The 19145-nt window shown below is 50.8% G+C and overlaps 1 protein-coding gene across 1 annotated transcript in view; it reads right to left on the bottom strand.

The window, feature by feature from the left end:
• Positions 1–19145, bottom strand: part of WNT5B (Wnt family member 5B) — a 90335-nt gene that overhangs the window by 53101 nt on the left and 18089 nt on the right. The gene's annotated exons all lie outside the window — the stretch shown is intronic.

Genomic DNA, 19145 nt, shown 5'->3' with positions numbered 1-19145 from the left:
CACCACACGTGCACACACCCCTCACCTTCCTCTGTCCGCTCCGTCCTCCCCACAATACAGGGGCCATGTGGCCATCACTGGCCCTCTGAAGTGGTCCGGCCGGGCCACCCGGTCCCTGAGTCAATGGAGACCACGACGGGGGTGCAGGCTGGCCTGCGGTGGGAGCCAGGCACGCGGTGGTCACGACCTGGAGCAGACAGGCCCCTCTGTGCAGGCCCCGAGCCCCTGACCCGGCGCCTTCTGCCTGATGCCCGGAGGGAAAGCCCCACGAGCACCCCACGCCTGGGGGTCTCCGTGCCCTCGGCCGCCCCTGCCTCTGCACCTGTCGTGAACTCGCAGGGCCGCCGACACCTTCCCGCCTCCCAGAGCCCAGACAGGCCGGCTGGTGCTAATCCGCCCGCCGTGCAGCTCAGCAGCTCCGCTCCCCTAAGCCCCTGATAACGGTTTTACTAAAATCCTCTTTTGATGGAAAAAAATCCCAGCTGGACATTTCAGGCCTCGCACAATGTACAGGCCTGCGGGTCCCTTTCCCACCTCACAAAGGCCTCTAATCAAGTGGAAAATGTGCTGGAGGCCAGAGGTTGGGTCTGCAATTATTTTTTAAGGGATTACGGAGAAGAATAGGGGCAACGAGGCCCTCCCCCGCTTTGTTTTCCATTTGGTCCTGCTCGACATGCTTGGGGCTGGGGGAAGCCACCCAGATCTCTGCACACCAGGCCTCACCTCTCCCTGCCCCGTGGAAGGGTGGCATCTTTGAACACCATCGCTTCAGGAAGATTGAGAGAGTCTGGAAGCAACATGCAGGCCCTATTCTGACCCCGTTTAAGCCCCTATTTATAAAACCACTATGGAGCGGGCTCCCGTGTGTGGGGAGAGCCCTCATTCATTAACCTCTGACCCCACTCTGTATGCAGAGGGGAGGGTCCATACGCTGCTGGGAGTGGGAGCATTCAGTGGGGCTTCCCAGGCTTTGGAGGGCAAGAGGTCGTGTTCCCAATGTCGTCAGATCCCCTCCTCCTTATTTATATACATTGACCCTTCCCCTCACACGGAGCAAATATCCAGGAAACTCCTAAGGCAAAGCATGGATGAAAATACAAGACACCAGCCATTTTTATCCGCCTATCTGGAATCGTTTAAAAATGCACACTACAGAAGGGAGTTTGTCTTCCCTGTACATTGGGAAGGACCGTTTCTGATGTCATTCGTACAGGAACGTTCATTAAAGATCAACTGATAAAAGGTGAACATCTCAGGTTGGCCCTCTGTTCTCATCCTTCTATTTCAGCCAAGAGAAGCGGCTCATCCTTCTAAACCAGCTGGTTAGTGATGTGTACAGATCCCCAGTAAAAAGGACATGATCACAAATTCCTAAACTCATTCTGGGATGATCCAGGATTAGGCTGCTTGGCTCTGAAAGTCAGAGGTCAGCGTATATTTCAAAATAAATACCAGGCTGAGTGAGAATTTTCAGGTCCTTTCTTCAAAGTCCCTAAAATAAAAGCAACTACCAAAGGCGAAACAATACCTCTGGCCTGTTTTCGTCAGTATTTATGACTTACTGACATGTTTTGCCTCATTGATTTTGCAGTTCTGTCTCAGAAGGACCCTAAACGATCAAGAAGTAGATGGAGAGAAACACAATTCTTACGTTTAATGTCTTACACGAAACACGATGCAGATAGCATACTAGTATTTCATGTTGGCCTTCATAGTTCCTTTGGTGGGTGTTACAGGAGGGGACCACATAGTTCCCCTAAAGAAAGCAAGTCAGGGTGGACCCTGTGGGGTCCTCTCCCCAAATCGTGACAAACACGTTTGCTGAATCACTTCTGCTGGTTTTCAAAGCGTGACGGCTTTCTCCAGGAATGAGTAACCTTCACCCTGCTGTAGAAGATGAGCTTCTCTGGAAAGGTGAAGTGATACATTTAAGGGCATCGCAGGAGACAGTGGACCATCTCGAAAGTAGAGCCTGAGGGGGCCTGGCTCCTGAAATAAGGGCAACGCATGAGATAAGCCTGCCTTACAGGGGAGGGGTCCCAAAGCCCCCTCTCCCAATATACTTCCTGAGTCACCCACCACTCAGAATGCTGGCTTACCTCTGTCCTGGGCTTACCACCATTATTTTGTATTCGTCATTATTCTTATACTTCTCCATCCTTTTAACATACTCTGTTGAACAGAATATCAGTTGTTTTCAAAGCCACTCTTTTTACCAAAACCAGTTTGGGGGAGAGTAAAAGAGCAATTTGGAAACAATAATCTTATAAAATACGGACAGCAACACATCTCAGATTTCTCAGGGCAGATGAAACTTTTAGTACTTTGGAATGTAAACCTCTTTCAGACTCTCACTAGATCACAAAGGTTTCTAAAAATCAACTTAAGACCAACTCTCTTAATGTTCCACTCAAAATACAAGATGAACATACTTAGAATTAAGAAGTTCAAAATATGGGCTTTCAAATTAACGAGAAAGTTTTGTTCAAGGTCTAAAGAGAAAAGGAAATTATATCTTGAGGTTGAAATGTTATCAGTCCGGGAATGAGCAGTTTTCATCCTGCTTTAGGAGAAGATGAACTTCTTCTCCTAAAGGTGAAGTGATACATTCAAGGGCATCACAGGAGAGACAGTGGACCGTCTCTATCCCGAAGAAGATAGGAAACAGTGCTTCTCCGGATCACACTGGGTGGGGAACTACAGGAGAAGCGGAGCCTCATTTCTCCACAGTACTTTCTTCAGCTCTTCCTCTCCTGCTCTTGATAAGCCAGGCGACATCTCACTCCTGCCCCAACTGTCTCTGTGCGATTGCTTCATATTTCTGCAATTCTGCCGTTCGCTCATTTTCCGTCGTTACGGGCGCACTCATATTCCGACTCACCTAATTCTCTAAACCACCATCTCCATGCGTAACAACCTCAATCCAGCATCCGCAGGCCCTGCGGGGACCACAGCATTCCTGACTCTGAGGCCCGGGGCTTCCCTGCCCTGCCCTACAAGCCTATCCCCAGCACCTCCCAACAGCCACGGAGCTTCCCAGAAACATCCAGACTGTGGTGGCCAGAGAGTGATGGCTGCCATTCCTGCAGCCGACTGGCCATCTCTACACTGAGGCTTTTAAATATTATCATTACTACAATATGCCTGCCTAGTTAAGGCTGTTCTTAAAAGTGATACATAAATCTTTATTTCAAAAATCTGTGGACTTCCCTGGTGGTCCAGTGGTTAAGAGTCCACACTCCCAATGCAGGGGGCCCAGGTTCGATCCCTGGTCGGGGAACTGGATCACGCACGCCCCAACGAAGATCCCGCACACCGCAACTAAGACCCAGTGCAGCCAAATGAATAAACATTTTTTTTAAAAAAGACCCAAAATTCTGTATTTAAAAAAATCACCCAGAATAGAAAACTCTGGATGTGGCACAAAGCTGCCTTTCGATCCTCACATGATGTCACTTCCCCCCCCGAGGGGCCCCATGACAGTGGACCGTATCCTTTTGGACCCAACTCCAGCTTTCAGAGTTGACAACAGTGGTGAGGTGACAAATGCCCCCAATTTGGGGCTGATGATCTTACTTTTGATCTGTATAAGATCTTGAAATTAACCATCTGTCAGCACGGGTTAGGTAGGCCCCCAGAGGGTCCACGGTAATCGGGCAACTGAGGCTACTTCCCCCTGGGTCACCAGCTTCAGAACCTCTTCCAGGTCCTCCCTGGGACGATGATGAGTTTATCTATGTGGTGCTGACAGTCACACGGCAGGGCTGATAGCGCTTGAGCCCGGCTTTATCAGTTATGGAGCTAAAACCCCTTTAAGAGCCTATAAAAACGCGGACAAGTATTCCTTCTGACCAACCCATATGACGGTGGGTTCACATCACAGGAGCCTGCTGGTTTATTTGGATTAATTCCTAACTAATAGTTTAAATGCTCGAGTTTATGAATGAGTGTTTTTTTTTTTTTTGCGGTACGCAGGCCTCTCACTGCTGTGGCCTCTCCCGTTGCGGAGCACAGGCTCCGGACGCGCAGGCCCAGCGGCCATGGCTCACGGGCCCAGCCGCTCCGCGGCACGTGGGGTCTTCCCAGACCGGGGCACAAACCCGCGTCCCCTGCATCGGCAGGCGGACTCTCAACCACTGTGCCACCAGGGAAGCCCCTATGAATGATTTTTTAAAAATACAAATTAGTGTGGGCTCAAGGCTATCTTTCGCTTGGTAAATGTTTTATTTGGCAGTGATCGTGGCAGACGCCCTGCTCGGGTTTCCTTGCAGACCTCCTTCTCGGTGCCCAGAGGAGTGTCTCCTGTGTGTTTCAGGGGGAAACACAGTGGGGGGTCCTGCTTCCCAGAGTGCTCGGTGCAGAAGGCCAGGCTGCGGCCCAGGAGGCGGAGCTGAGGTTCACGCCATCCAAGGCCAAGTTCCCTCCAGCCCAGGCCCCTGGCTCGGGTCAGCCAGGTCGGCCTGGACTTTGTCAGTGACGCACAAGCTAAACAGCCTCGAGGGAGGCCAGGCCGGCCCAGGTCCCTGATGTCCAGGATGGTTTGAGTTGTCCCTGCATCCTCTCTGGTCACTCCGTTCTATTAGAGAAAGGGTTTGTGAGAAGGAAAGGAGTGATTTAAGGGTTCCTTCTGCCCTTCGAAGCCAGTGAAATGTAGACAGAAACCCCGCTGGGCTGTGTGGGGGGCACACCTCCGCAGGCATCTCCGGGTAGACACGAGCCCAGGGCACAGGCCCCGGGTTGGGGGCTCCCCTGCAGCCGGGACCCCGTTACCCCAAGATCCCACAGAGGGAGAAGGTTGGGGGCTTGAGCCCAGCGTGAGCCCCGGGACCCAAGACGCCGCCCTCAGGGTGGCACCTGCCCTCATCCTCCCTCCGCGAGTGTGAAAACCCAGCACACGCTCCGCTCACCGTGGCTCCCGGGAGGCTGCCAGGCACCTCCGTGGGCTCCCAGGACCGTCAGCTCCGATGCAGACACAGCTGGACAGAAGCCAACAGCAGCTCCGGGGGCAAGGACCCCGGTGCTGGGGGTGGAGAGGGTCCACCGGACCCCAGAGCATCCTGCGTGAGCTTCACATGTGGGCTTCTGGGGCGAGCGGGAGCTGGGAGACCAACAAGGAGGAGGACATGGTCCCAGGGCCACTGTCAGTGTTTATTTAAAGTGCCTTTAACCCCAGTCCTGCACAAAGACCTGTGCTCGTGGCTGGAATACTCAGGGCCAGAGACAGGTAGGTAGGTAGGTAGGTACCTACTAGGTATAGCCTGACTTTCCTTTTGTTCAGCTTTTAATCAGCATCTCCTGAGAAACTGAACTACTTTTATCTCAAGTGGACGAAATGGACCCCAGTGAGCAAAGGAGGAAAAAGCTGTGGAGGATCTTCATTTTTATTTTCATAGAAGTTTTTTTTCCTCCCTCAGGGTTTTGCTTATCTGTCCATATATGTCCATAGGAAATATTATTCTTAGAGTCCAGAGTCTGTTCACATTTGTTTGTATAGATTTTTAAGGGCAAATGAAAGACAAGCAGAGTATGCTTTGATACTAAGTGTTGTACTTAGATGGTGTGTTCAGACCTTTCTCATCTAGCTCAGGAGCAATCTGTCTATCATGACGGACCTAAAAGTACTTTTGAAATACACTATCGAGTTCATCAAAGACCGCTTGTAAAAGAAGGCCCCTAACTTTTCCAACAAACTCCTACCAACCCCTCGATGACCTTGACGATGCTTGAATTGTACTGAAGTGCCCAGCGGAACACCTGGGGCTGTGACCAGCCAGGTCCCTGGGGAAGGCAGGCTCCTGCTTGCCGCCCACACCCGACCGTTAAAGCAGACACAAGGCAGGTCTGCAAAACTTCGTGGGGTTTATTATCGCCGAGGCCCCACATCTGGAACCCTCAGAGGAAGGGTCTGGAGATCGCCCCGGCCAAGCCGGCCGCGTAGCCCTCATCAGCTCCTGGGTGCGGGCACTGTCCCCGCTCCGCCACCAGCCTGCACGCACCCCGCCTCTGGTTCACACGCCGCTTCTCCAGGTGTGGTCTCTGGATGACCTTTACACGGGAGTCACCTGGGTGCTTGCCAACAATGCATTTTTCAGGGAGGAGGGTTCACAACCTCTCTATCCCCCGAGATGTCTTCTAAAAAGGGATACCAATCACACTGCTATCCTGCTTAAACACCTCCACCAGCTTCCTGTCGGTAAAGAATAAAGTCCCAGCTCCTCACTAAGGTCCTGAAAGCCGTCGGGGCCCCAGTCACACCTCGAGGCTAACCTCCCACCAGCCCTCATCCTCCTGAACTCCAGAGCATGCTATGCCCCAGGCCTAGAATGTTCTTCCCCTCCGTCTGATTGGAGAGCGCTTCTCACCCTCCAAGGCCGGGCTCACGTGAACTTTGTGAAGCCCCCCGTTTCTGTGTCCCCACGTTGTCTGGGGCTCCAGTATCAGCACTTGACATCTTTGCATCTCTCCCTCACCCTAGAAGGCTCTCCCAGTCATGGGCAGCTGGATGGCATTCAACTAATCAGTATGAGAGTCTGTATCCAGCGTCTACCCGGTGCCGGCTCTGTACCAAGGGCTGAGGGTACAGCAATGAACCAAGCTTGGTTCCAGTCCCACAATGCTTACAGCCTTTGTGGGAGGAGAAAAAAACAGTAATTACCAGGGCTTCCCTGGTGGCGCAGTGGTTGAGAGTCCGCCTGCTGATGCAGGGGACGCGGGTTCGTGCCCCGGTGCGGGAAGATCCCACATGCCGCGGAGCGGCTGGGCCCGTGAGCCATGGCCGCTGAGCCTGCGCGTCCGGAGCCTGTGCTCCGCAACGGGAGAGGCCACGACAGTGAGGGGCCCGCATACCACATAAAAAAAAAAAAAAAAACCAAAAAAAACTAACCTTTGCATGAATTGTCACACTCTCCCCTAAAACGCTCTATCTTGCTGACCTGCCTGCCTTTCCTGACTCCCCCGGGCCAAAAGCTTGGGTGTCTTCTCTTGTGCCCTCAGCTTTGGTCACTCCTGCCCACCCTTGCTGATGGATCTCTGAAGTCCCCTGGGTGGAAGAATTTGCAGTTATGGAACTTACGACTTTATAGAAATACTAGGCTTCGGTGGCGAGGTCTCGAATGACCGAAGCTCAGAACTGCCTTCGTTTTGGTAACCGCCGCACTCAGGAAAGCACTCGGGATACAGCAGGCGTTCAACAGACACCCGGGGAACAAGCGGAGGAGAGATACACACTCTGCACACAGGCTCAGGTGACTCTTACTTGAGGAAGACAAATGGGACAGAGACAATCTTGCACTAACCTTGCTAGTGAGAAACCTATTAAAAACCCAGGTTTTTAAATAGTCACTCTGATAACTGCTGTGTTCCTGTCCCCAGGTAACCATTTCAAAGTCAGGGAAACAACATACGTGATTAGAATATTTCAAGAATCTTTTTAAAGCATGATTTCGGTTTATGCCATTGATGAGCTCTGTGGCTTAAGCTTTGCTAATTGAAAAAGTCATCTCCTGGAGAGACGGCAGGCGATCACCAAGAGTGGAATAACCTCGGCTCTGCGAGCACGTCCTGCGGGTGCAGAGCCCGCGGTGGGAGCCCTCTCTCACGCGCTCAGGGCACAGAAGCCCCCCTTCTAATTCCAGATCCTGCATTTCTGGGCAGAGCCCTCCTTGCCCATCCTGGTGGGGATGAGTGCTCGCTGGGAAATCCCCCACTCCAGCCCCCGGGGCGTGTGTCCTATCCAGGTTGAGCTCCCCAGCGGCCTCCATCCGGCAGCCCCGGGGAACTGGCTTGGTAGCCCTCCAGGATCTGATGGCAAGGATTACGTCTGGTATTTTGTCTGGTTTTACAGGGGAAAAAGTGAGGCAGGTGCAGGCCAGTGAAGCTGAGCTGTGGACTAAGTGAGCAAAGCAGAACAGAACCTGAGTTTCTTCACCATTTTGCCCATTTGGGTCCGGGCATACACTAAATATTCAATACATCTTTGATGATATGATCGTGGGGACCAAATGGTATTAACTCTCCTCGGCCGCGCTTGATTTTTATCCCCTTGGAGATCTCCCAAGTGGCCCCGGTAACGGTGGCCAAAGGACAGACCACCAGTGCCGACGCGTAGCCCTGCTCCTCTTACCCGGGTCTGCTGAGTCTGGGGTCAGAGGCTACTAAGAGACAAGGACAAGTTAAGTCTGCCTTTATGGTCAATAGTCCTCATGCCGTGCGACATTTGTTTGTCAATGGCAGTCAGTCATTGCTGTGACCGGCCACCTTCCCTTCCTTGTCTCACTCTCCCTGATCTCACAAATAATCTACCCAAACAACCACCACCTTTCTCCACCTTAGAAAGGAAAGAAAAAAGAAAAGGAGGGAAAAAAATAAGGCAAGACGAAGAGACAGGATGGATTTAGGCGACCCCATTCCTTTGACTTATATACAGTCTCCATCAGTACATCACTGATTATGTTTACTCGCATAGAGGTGAAGAGGCACCCATCTTTTCCTTTTAGTTCTGTAAATTTCAATGCATTCTTTATACCCCACCCTCATGAAAATGTTTTTAAGATGATTATTATTACGTTATGAAGGATAATTATTCTGGGTTATTCTTTTTTTTTTTTTTTTTTTTGGCCGCACCGCGCGGCTTGCGGGATCTCAGTTCCCCGACCAGGGATTGAACCCGTGACCCTGCACTGGAAGTGCGGAGTCTTAACCACTGGACTGCAAGGGAATTCCCAATTCTGGGTTATTCTTAATGTCTCAGGACTATACTTTGTGTTGCCCAAAGTGACCTCAAGGAAGCACACTTTCATTATAGACGTGTGTACGTATATGTGTGGATATATGTATACGTGTGTCTACATATATATGTACATCTATACATAAGATGATGATATATGTAATAATGATATATGTTTCTGAGAAAGCAAACTATGTTTACACAGTGATAGCTGGACACACAAGGAATTCACAAGTCCCCAAGGAAAACACACCTGGATGACCTGCCTAGCAATTCCCTCCAGGATATAGAAATGTCTCCATATTTCATTCCCCTGGTCCTTCCCTGAAACAGTTTCAATCACTTGACAAATCATTATCATTCATTAGTAATGTTTCTGAGTGTCCCTATGTGAAAGAAATCCACCACACATTTCACACAGATGCAATCTCTCCCTGTAGAGTTTTCCTGTTAATGGAAACGATGTAGAATATACACGTCTTCCACTTACATCTTCTGTTGTGTTTGTTGTTGCTTCTTGTTTTGTCTTTCTCTCTCCCTGGTCCTGAGGAATAATTTCCTGGCTTTATAAACCAAGGTGCTCACTTCCATGAGTGAGGGGCTGCTTTGTGAAAGAACACAGATTTAAAGAGGACTGGGGTAAGCAATGGAAGAGAGGCAAGGAGAGGTGAACTAAGCACGTTGCCCTCCCTCCCGGCGTGGAGAGACCCCCTGGTGGTGGCCCCTCCTGCAGGGACCAGGGAGAATCGCTGGGGACAAAAGGAGGGAAAACTGATAACTAGCAAACTGTATCCCACCATCACAGTTCTCACTGCCTCTTCTCAAATTACCTGGTCAATTTGATCCATCAAATTCTCCTGGCCCACATTTCATAGCCACAGGGACTGGAGTCCACAGGACACAGCTGAGGAAGCCCAGAGAGGCTCAATGTTCACTCACGTTCTCTTCCAAAGCTCTCTACCAGCTGTTAGTCCAGCTCTGGCAGCCATGGGGTTGGAGAACTTTGTCTCTTTTGATTGTTCTAAAACTGCTGCCTACATCCGGTACACTGATAAGAATCCCCTTCCTGCTGCCCAGTGGGCCTTCTGGTTTGGACTCTGGTGTAAGGGTCCCAGGGCATGAGCTTCCCTACATGTGAACCTGGCAGGCTTAGACCTGTGGTGTAGGGAGCCTTCCTAAAAACATGAGAGTAGCATCCAGGGGTGTGGACAATTTGAGGGTAGACCTCGTATCGAATCACTAAGATTTAGAGGCAGTGATTATCTAGTCCCGTGGCTTTAAACTTATTATTTTTTAAGAAATAGAAGTCTGCTTTTCTACTGATATCATATGTTGAAGCAAAAGAAATAAAAACATGCGTGTAGTTGATATCTGGGGAGGGGAATGGACCTCCAGACTGGCCCCTGATTAAGAACTGTCTCAAAAACATCTTGTCTAGCCCACTCAATCCATTTTACAGATGAGGAAATGGGTACACAGGGAGATCAGGTCAATTTCCAGGTCACAGAGCTAGGGACCAGTCCAAATTTCCTGATGCTTAAGCCCCTGCTCTTTCCACTCTAACACCCTGTCTTTGACAATCTCTTCTGAACCTACGGAATTACATGTGGCAATATTAAGCCACAAAAATTACTGACTCAATGCTTTCATTAGAGACTCCCTCCTGTTCATTTCCTCAGAATAAGTTTTTAGTTCTTTGTACCACACTAACGCCAATCGGTAATTCTGAATTCCTCTTGGCAGAGGTAATATAGGTCAGATTCCATTAAACACATATCACTACAGTAAAAAAAAAAAAAAAATTTCAAACCCAGCTCGTGGTCTACAGACTCCAGTCAAATTTAATCAGCGAGAGTTTAGTACTAGACTGCAGAAGAATTTGAATAGTGTTTTGAATTTTACTGTAAAGAGACCTGCCTATAGTGTATCCGTTGGCCTCGTGTTGGAAGATTTGATCACTCAGACAGCAGTGGGCTTCCAAGCCCTAGTGGCTGCATGTTACAGAACCCGACACTAGGACACCCGGGCCAGGACCCCTGAGGAATTTACCCCCCTCCATTGAGCTCCCCAGGTAGTCAGATATGATATGCAATTTGCTGCCCTGGCTCAGAGAGAACAACCACCAGCTTTCCCCAAGCCCCCCACGGTCCCCCATGGCCCCTGCCGCACCCTCTGGGATGGGCTCTGTAATCCCAGCTTCGTCAGTAAGAAGCTGGGTTATTTACAAGACCGGAGGGCTTGTTAAAGCAATAATGTCCAAGGCAGTTTAAAAGAAGGGAAGATGAGTGAGAATTGGAAAGAAAGGTATTTGCATTTTTGAAAACTAGGGGCAGGGCAGAGGCAGGCTGAGGCGGGTATGGGATGGGGGGGCCGGTAACTCTGTGAAAGCTCCTGGGAGCGGGGGTCCCTTGGACTCAGCGCTGTACCCTTGGGGTCATCGGGTGGGGTGACGCTGCAGTGTCAGGAAGGATTGGTCACAGAAGCAATGGCAACGAGAGGGAGGCCGCAGGAACGAGGAACTTGTCTACATGGAGTATAAATTCAAGGCTGAGATCCAAGTCAAACATCGTATTGGAAAGAAGAAAAATAACAGAAACATTTCAGATGACAAAGCTGAAACTCTGAGATGGGGCTCCTTAGATCTGCCTCTCATTCCTGACGGCCAGAATCAGAACCCTGTCATCTCTAGACACCGAGTCCCGGACACTCGAGGCCCCGGGGGCAGAGGGATCCCACCCGCCACGCAGGGGATCCGGCGGGGGGGATGAGGTGTACGGGGCCAGTGCACCCCCTACTCGGGTTTCTCAACCATTAGCTTATACTTGGAACCTGGTATTAGAACAGTTCATGCTGGGACGCTCTCTGAACTCTTGCCCTGTCTGGCACTTCTTGCCATGCAAAGGGAGGAGAATTTTAACAGCACTGAAAAAACAAGGGAGAGAGGATGAAATACTTGTAAAAGCTCTTGCTAGCATTGAGCCATGCACGCACAAGCCTGCAAGTGGTAAGCGGACTATATGTTCTATAACACGTCTGAGCTCACGGGGCAGCCAGGCTAAGTTAGGGCTGAGAACCAAGCTGAGATTCTAAACATCAGGGGCTTTTAAATACCTCTGAACTACATATAGGCAGGGGCCTACAGCTTTCTGAGAGGGGCTGAGCTCTGGGAGCACGTAAAGTCTGCAGCACAGAGGACAGAGCACCGGGGTTGAAAACTCAGTTACATCGGCGGCTTCCCTGGTGGTGCAGTGGTTAAGAATCCGCCTGCCAGTGTAGGGGACACGGGTTCGAGCCCTGGTCCGGGAAGATCCCACATGCCACGGAGCAACTAAGCCCACGCGCCACGACAACTGAGCCTGTGCTCCAGAGCCCGTGAGCCACAACTACTGAAGCCCACGCGCCTAGAGCCCGTGCTCCACAACAAGAGAAGCCACTTCAACGAAGAGGCCCACGCACCGCAGCAAAGACTAGTCCCAGCTCGCTGCAACTAGAGAAAGCCCACGCGCAGCAATAAAGACCCAACACGGCCAAGAAAAACAAAAAAGAAAAAGAAAGAAAAGAAAAAGAAAACTCAGTTACATCAACTGTTCGCTACGTGACCCTAAGCAAGTAAGCTACCTTCTGGTCTTCAGTTTCCTCATCTGTAAAATGGGAATATTAAGACCTACTTCATAGGGTTGGAAATGAAATCAGGTGATGTATGCACAGCATCTACCACAGTGCCTGGTACCCACCAGATGCTTCGTCCATTCACCCAGTATCAACTGAGCATCTCATTATGTGCTGGACACTGGAAAGAAGAGTCAGGAGAGATGGACTGGTACCTGTCGCCTTGGAGCTCTCAGGATGGCCACTGGTCTAGGCACCAAATAGCACTTTCTGTGAACTGTCTTGACTGAGGTGTGCCGGGGGTACCAAGTAGGTAACGGAGACAAGGGAGATGCAGACTCTGTCCCTCAGCTGCTTAAATCTGATTGAAAACGTAACAGAACCACATCACTGATGGCTCTGCCAGCCATCACGGCCCTTGGGGAGGTCACTGTGGCTCAGCTCCTGTGTGAGCAGGACAAAGAGGCTGGAAAGGATTTGGGGCTTGCAAGGCTCGCTGTGCGTCAGAATCTCCCGAAGGAGCTTTTAACACTCCAGGTTCCAGGGCCCCTGCCCAGACCTGCCGGATCAGAATCCCTAAGGGGAGGGGCTCAGGGATCTGCCATGATTCTTAAAACGTCCCAAGGAATCAAATGCAGATATCTTGGTCTTGGTCCGTCTGTAAGACCCTTCTTAACAGTAAGCTTCTGAGATAAACTGCTGTAACGCAAGCTGACGCTAAGGGTGCCACAGAAAAGGCCTAGGAAAGTGTCATGAGGGTTAGGGGGGGAGGTGGCAGCGTCATGGAAGTGGAGCTGAGCAGGGCCTTGGGGAGGTGACTGGAACCCGAACTTGAGGTCTAGAAGGGTAACAGAAGCCAAACGTCTGGCCGGAGGACAAAGCCCTTGAATGGGAATAATCGCACAGAGGTTGGAGAGGTAGGCTGAAGCCAACTTCGCACACTCACTCATTCATTCATTCATTCACTGTGTGACCTTACTTGGAAATAGGGTCTTTATAGAGGTAATCAGGTTAAAATGAGGTCATTAGGGTGGGCCCTAATCCAATATGACTGAAGTCCTTATAAAAAGGGGAAATTTGGAGACAGACAGACAGACAAGCACGGGGGTTGTGGGGGAAGACGAAGTGAAGACACAGGGAGAGCGCCAGGCGAAGGTGGGGGGATGGGAGCGTGAGTCTACAAGCCAAGGCCCCAAAGATTGCTGCAAACCACCAGAAGCTGGGCCAGAAGGCTGGAGCAGATCCCCCCTCACAGCCTCGGGAGGAGCCAATCCTGCAGACACCTTGATCTCAGACTTCCAGCCTCCGGACTGTGAGACAATAGGTTTCTGTCATTTTAAGCCCCGCAGCTTGTGGCTGGTGCTTTGTTGCTGCAGGCCCTGGAAGGTGATACACAATGGAACAGCAAAGGTAACAGGGGCCAAAGAACTGTCAGAGGCCGTACAGTACAGCCCTGACTGCTCCCTTCTGCTAACTGTGCACCCAGGGGTGCCTGGGACCCCTCGCTGAGTATAACCAGCATCCATAAGTATTTGCTGAGTAATTAAGGAGATGTCGGGGGAAAAGGGGGCGTAAAGAGGGGTGCTCGGGGAGCGTGACGGGACGCAGAGGAAATGTACACTCAGTCCCAGATGCACGAAGTTCTCCAGGAGAAACTGACGCAGGAGGGGACTTGGGGGAGAAGTCTGGGCAGAGGTGAAGTTTCAGGAATCGCCCATCTAGAGAGAATAGACCAGATGCACTCAGGAAAATATATAGGAGAAGAAAAGAGTGTAATTTAGGGTCTCAGAAAAGAACAGAGGAAGTGGAGAGGGAAACGAGATGGACTAGCCGGTGGCCCAAGTTCAAGAAGAAGGCAGCTGCAGGACCCTGGACGGGGACGCAGGCTTGACACGCGTCATTTCCTGTCCAGGTAACTATGGGTCTGTTTTCCTTCCTTCTTTCCTTCCTTCCTTCCCTTCTTCCTTCCCTTCCTTCCTTCCTTTTTTTAAACATAAATCCATGGCAAGTCTTGAATGGTTTTAAATGAAGCGGCTTTTTTTTTTTTGGCTGTGTTGGGTCTTCACTGCCGTGTGTAGGCTTTTTCTCTAGTTGTGGTAAGCGGGGGCTACTCTTCGTGGCGGTGCGCGGGCTTCTCATTGCGGCGGCTTCTCTTGTTGCAGAGCACGGGCTCTAGGCATGTGGGCTTCAGTAGTTGTGGCACACGGGCTCAGTAGTTGTGGCTCGCGGGCTCTAGAGCGCAGGCTCAGTAGTCGTGGCGCATGGGCTTAGTTGCTCCGCGGCATGTGGGATCTTCCCGGACCAGGGCTCGAACCTGTGTCCCCTGCGTTGGCAGGCGGATTCTTAACCACTGCGCCACCAGGGAAGCCCAAATGAAGTGGCTTTTGAATTGCTTAAATTCACAAAAAGGTTCTGCGGGGGGGAAAACGTGTTATTGCTAATCCTGAGTGTTTCAACAGCAACCTTAACCTGAAAAGCCCAAAGAGCATAGGACCAGGCAAATAATCGAGTAGCAAAGATTACCTCCCTCATGTCACAGGGAAGGATGTTCAGGAAGTACAGATCTGTAGCTCAGTTTTACCTAGAATATCAGGCTCAGGTGAAGAGCTGGGTTCTGACTCCCGGGGAAATATTCAAATCAAAGCCCCAGCCGGTTTATTCACTCATTCGACCCGTTACTGATCAGCTGGCACCTGCCCTAGAGGCCCAGAGACGAATCGAATCATCCAGGCACTTCACACAGGCACATTGTCAGGTAGTTTTTTTGTTTGTTTGTTTTCTGCGGTACACGGACCTCTCACTGTTGTGGCCTCTCCCATTGCGGAGCACAGGCTCAGTGGCCATGGCTCACGGGCCCAGCCGCTCCGCGGCCTGTGGGATCTTCCCGGACCGGGGCACGAACCCGCGTCCCCTGCATCGGCAGGCGGGCTCTCAACCACTGCGCCACCGGGGAAGCCCTGTCAGGTAGTTTTTTAAAAACGTTAAAGACCTTAACTAGAGAAACTTTAAAAACAATAACGTTCCATTGGTGACTGACTAGGTAAACGATATATAGACTCATGGCTGAACCTTGAGGACCTTGTGCTAAATGAAGCAAGCCAGGCACAGAAGGACAGACACCGTGAGCCACTCGTGTGAGGTGCCTGGGACTGGCGAATTCAGAGGGACAGAAAGTAGGAAGGTGGTTAGCATGGGCTGGGGGAAGGGATGGGACTCAGCTAACGGGGACTGAGTCTCAGTTTGGGAAGATGAAAACATGCTGGAGCTGGACGGTGACGATGGCTGCACAGCAAATGGATTGTACTCAAAGTCACAGAGCTGAACACTCAGAAACAGCTACAACGGTAAATTTTACGGTATGTACGTTTTACCACAATTAAGAAAACCCAAATAATGTTTGCGAACCTATCAGGTAACTGAACGAATCGAAGCTCTTCTTCCAGGAGCCGCTATCTGAACACAAAGCCTTTCAGCTCAGTGAACTGCTAAGTTGTTACGCTTCCAGATTCGACGCTGAAAGGAAAGTATTCCACTTTCTCTCGCCCAATTTGAGAGCTAGCAGTGCCCCATGGATCAAAAGCCACATGGAGGCCTTTGTGCCTGTGAGTCACGTGCGACAAGTTCTTACCCTGCACAATTAGGCAGCCGACGATGCTGACACGGAGTTCCACCACCAGGGAGAACGGAGGAGGCTCCCTCCGCCCTGCTGCCACAGAAGGGAAACCGCTCCAGGGCCCGTGCAGAAAGATACCAATTCCCACCCCGACCAGGGAAGCTGTCCTTTCATTTAAGTTGCGTGTCACCACCGACAGTAACTATTAACGTTGGTCTGAGAACCAGCATGAGAAGCTTCCTTTTAATACACAGAGAAGGTGCAACTGACCTCACTCAAGTAGAGAGACCAGGTCTAAGCTGCTATTCCAGGACACGCTACATACTTTACAGTTTTTATCACAATTAATCAGCATTTGCATGGTTAAAAGTAACTTTCGGCTTTCACTTTATTACATGTTCACTTCCAGAAATGTTAGAAAATAAGAATAAGAAAGGGGAAGAAGTAGCACTTAAAACTGTCACTTAGAAACGAACGCAACTTTGTAAATCAACTACACTTCACTTAAACAAAAAGACCCCCTATCACCTAGAGAGGACCACAACTAATGCTCTCCCACAGCACTTTTAGCTGGAGCTTGCCCTCTATTCCATTTTCTGAAGCTCAACCCCTTGTACGGAATTTACCACCCTCCCCAGTTACAAATGGCAAGTGTGATCCAGAAGGAAGGCGGGGGTGACTTTCGCAGCATCTCGCAGTCTGGAGGAAGGGGAGTCAGAGTCAGAATTCAATTCTCCTTTGGCCGTCCACGCCTCCTGCCACTCCAGTAACCATGTGGACAGTTAAAGCCACCGCCAACCACAGCCAGAGCTGCTGGCTGAAAACACAGCCTCCTCTGAGATGGTTTCCGTTATTTGGATGTTTGAGAGCCGGCCAGAGCCTGGCCTGGGCGCTGAGTGAACATCTGCGTGAGGCACCGGCCAGAGAGCCACCCGGCAGCTGGGGGCCATATGGGCAAGGAGCCTCCCAGCCAGCAAGGCTTCCCTGCACCCCCTCCTCCCCCTGCACCCCCTCCGAAGATGGAGAGCAGTGCCTGGGCCTTCACAGTCCTTCACAAAGCACACAGTCCTAGGAAGCCACCAGGCATCAAAGTCGACACTCCAGAACATTCTATCACAGTTTAACAACTCTGAAATCAAATGCAAATTTCAATGCTGTCAGCCAGACACATTTCAGTGACAGAACTGTCATTGCCGCTGAATGAGAGGAACCGGTCACAGTTGTTCATACTGTTGTCACTGCAGCCAAGCAGTGTCCACTGCTGGTACCACACACACTGAGTTTAACTGCAATTTAAGATGTCTTCAGAAAGATGACGCCGGGATTCAGCGTTGAAACACAAAGTTCTTACAACCCCTGTGAAGCAGGAGGGCTGTTGTAAATTCACAGGACCGTCTGAAAGGCCCTGTAGCACAGGCAATTGGCACTGTGTTTCTCTCTTTGCCACAAAGAAGCACAGCATAAAACCAAAGTAGTCCAAGAACCCTTGGTTCATGTCAAGCTTAGCATCTCAGTAATTTTCTCACGGAGCCCCCAGGCCTCGAGAAATAGCTGATGGTTCCATTGAGTGAGCGGTTAAGTCCAGACAACGCGATAAGCGTTTATGTTCCAACAACTTAGAGCCATTTGAGAAGATGAAACACATAATTTGCGAGAAAACTATTCTCATCTCATTCTTAAACAACCTCACAATAACCCCGCAAGGTGAGCTCTCAACCCCCTTCAGAGATGAGGAAGTTGAAGGTCAGAGAAGGTCGATGCCTTTCCCAAGGCATCAGAGCTAATAAATGCTTCTGCCTTGTAAGATGTGTCTTTCGGTTTTCTTGTTTCTCCTTTGAGGCAAGGACTGTCTTAGCTGTGTCTGCTTCAGCAGAACCTAGCACAGCATCTTGCCACAAAATAAAATAAATAGTTCTTGAATTAAATAATCTCTTCCAAAGAACTCCTCCGGTTACAGCGCCTTTGGCATTTTGCGTAGCTAACTCTGCACTTGCCACGTTGAAGAGGATGACGAGAAAAAGATGAAGGGAAGAAAGGAGCTGAAGGGAAGAAAGCACGGTTGGCTGCAGAGCCCGGACAGAGGCGGCCGAGAGCTACCAAGTGCAGACCCTCGTGGGTCTGTGAGTTCGTTTCATTAGGCACTTCTCCTCACGTGCCCGCCCCACATCCTGAGCCTGAGCGCGGGATGTATGGTTACCATGGCGCTGGCAGAAACTCTCCCTGGGGCACGCACCCAGGAGGAGGCCTGGGCGGATTGGCGGATGTGACACGAGATGTGCCCACAGGCCCCTGTGGCTCTGAAATGACAGCACGTGGAGAAGCAGGGACCAGAGAGGTCCTGAGACCTCAGGACCCAACCACTGGGAGCCACGTGTGGACGGAAAGCTCAGTAAACAGGACTGAACAGAAACAATCTGGGAGCCACCACTGAGCCCCAGAGTGAGCAGTCCCCGCACCCCTTCTTCCAGGCCCTGGGTCTCCCCCTGCCCCTCCCGATGGGGCGGTCGGGGCAACAAGGTGGCAAAACAAGAGCAGCCTGGCAGTGCCTGCTGTGACCTGGGCCTCCGTGGACACGAGTGTCCTCACACGTCACCCCCTCGGCGAGCGGCAGGGCACATGGCGGTCACGAAGGCGGATGCTGGCCTGAGGTCGGACAGCCTGGTCCCCGACCCAGAGCCTCCGAGTCAGGACTGTCCCCCTCACCTCTAATCCTCAAAGCCTTCTCAGCCCCACAAAGAGGGGCATGCGGCAGAGTGGATCGATTGTCCTAGAATACGAAGCATCAACCTATCCCCACCTGCTCTCGGAAAGTGATTCCCATGAACGACAGGGCTGCCAGTGGACGGAAAGAACTGCCTGGCGTGGAGAGCTGCCTGACCCCCAGTGACGGTCACGCCACTGAAATATGACAAACACTTCTCAGGATATTCAATATCCAATTAGAATTTCATGTTATCTCTAATCAGCTCCAATTATCTTAAGAGGCATCACGAACACACAACTCCATGAATTTCAATTCACATTTATTTAAAAGGCATACACCGGGTAGTATTTTGGGAGAAGGGAGAGAAGAGTGGTCACAACACATAATGATACATGTGATACATGCTGCCTTTCCAAAAAGGCTACTTTTATTTTCAGAGGGCTTTCATTCACCTCTAAACTTCTTAAATTGTGCAAGACACAAAGGGCGTGAAG

Source organism: Phocoena sinus, chromosome 10, assembly GCF_008692025.1.
Source record: "Phocoena sinus isolate mPhoSin1 chromosome 10, mPhoSin1.pri, whole genome shotgun sequence".
In the NCBI taxonomy this organism is placed as follows: Eukaryota; Metazoa; Chordata; class Mammalia; order Artiodactyla; family Phocoenidae; genus Phocoena; species Phocoena sinus.
The sequence above is the reverse complement of the archived record's forward strand: the minus strand, read 5'-3'. Positions and strand labels throughout refer to the sequence as shown.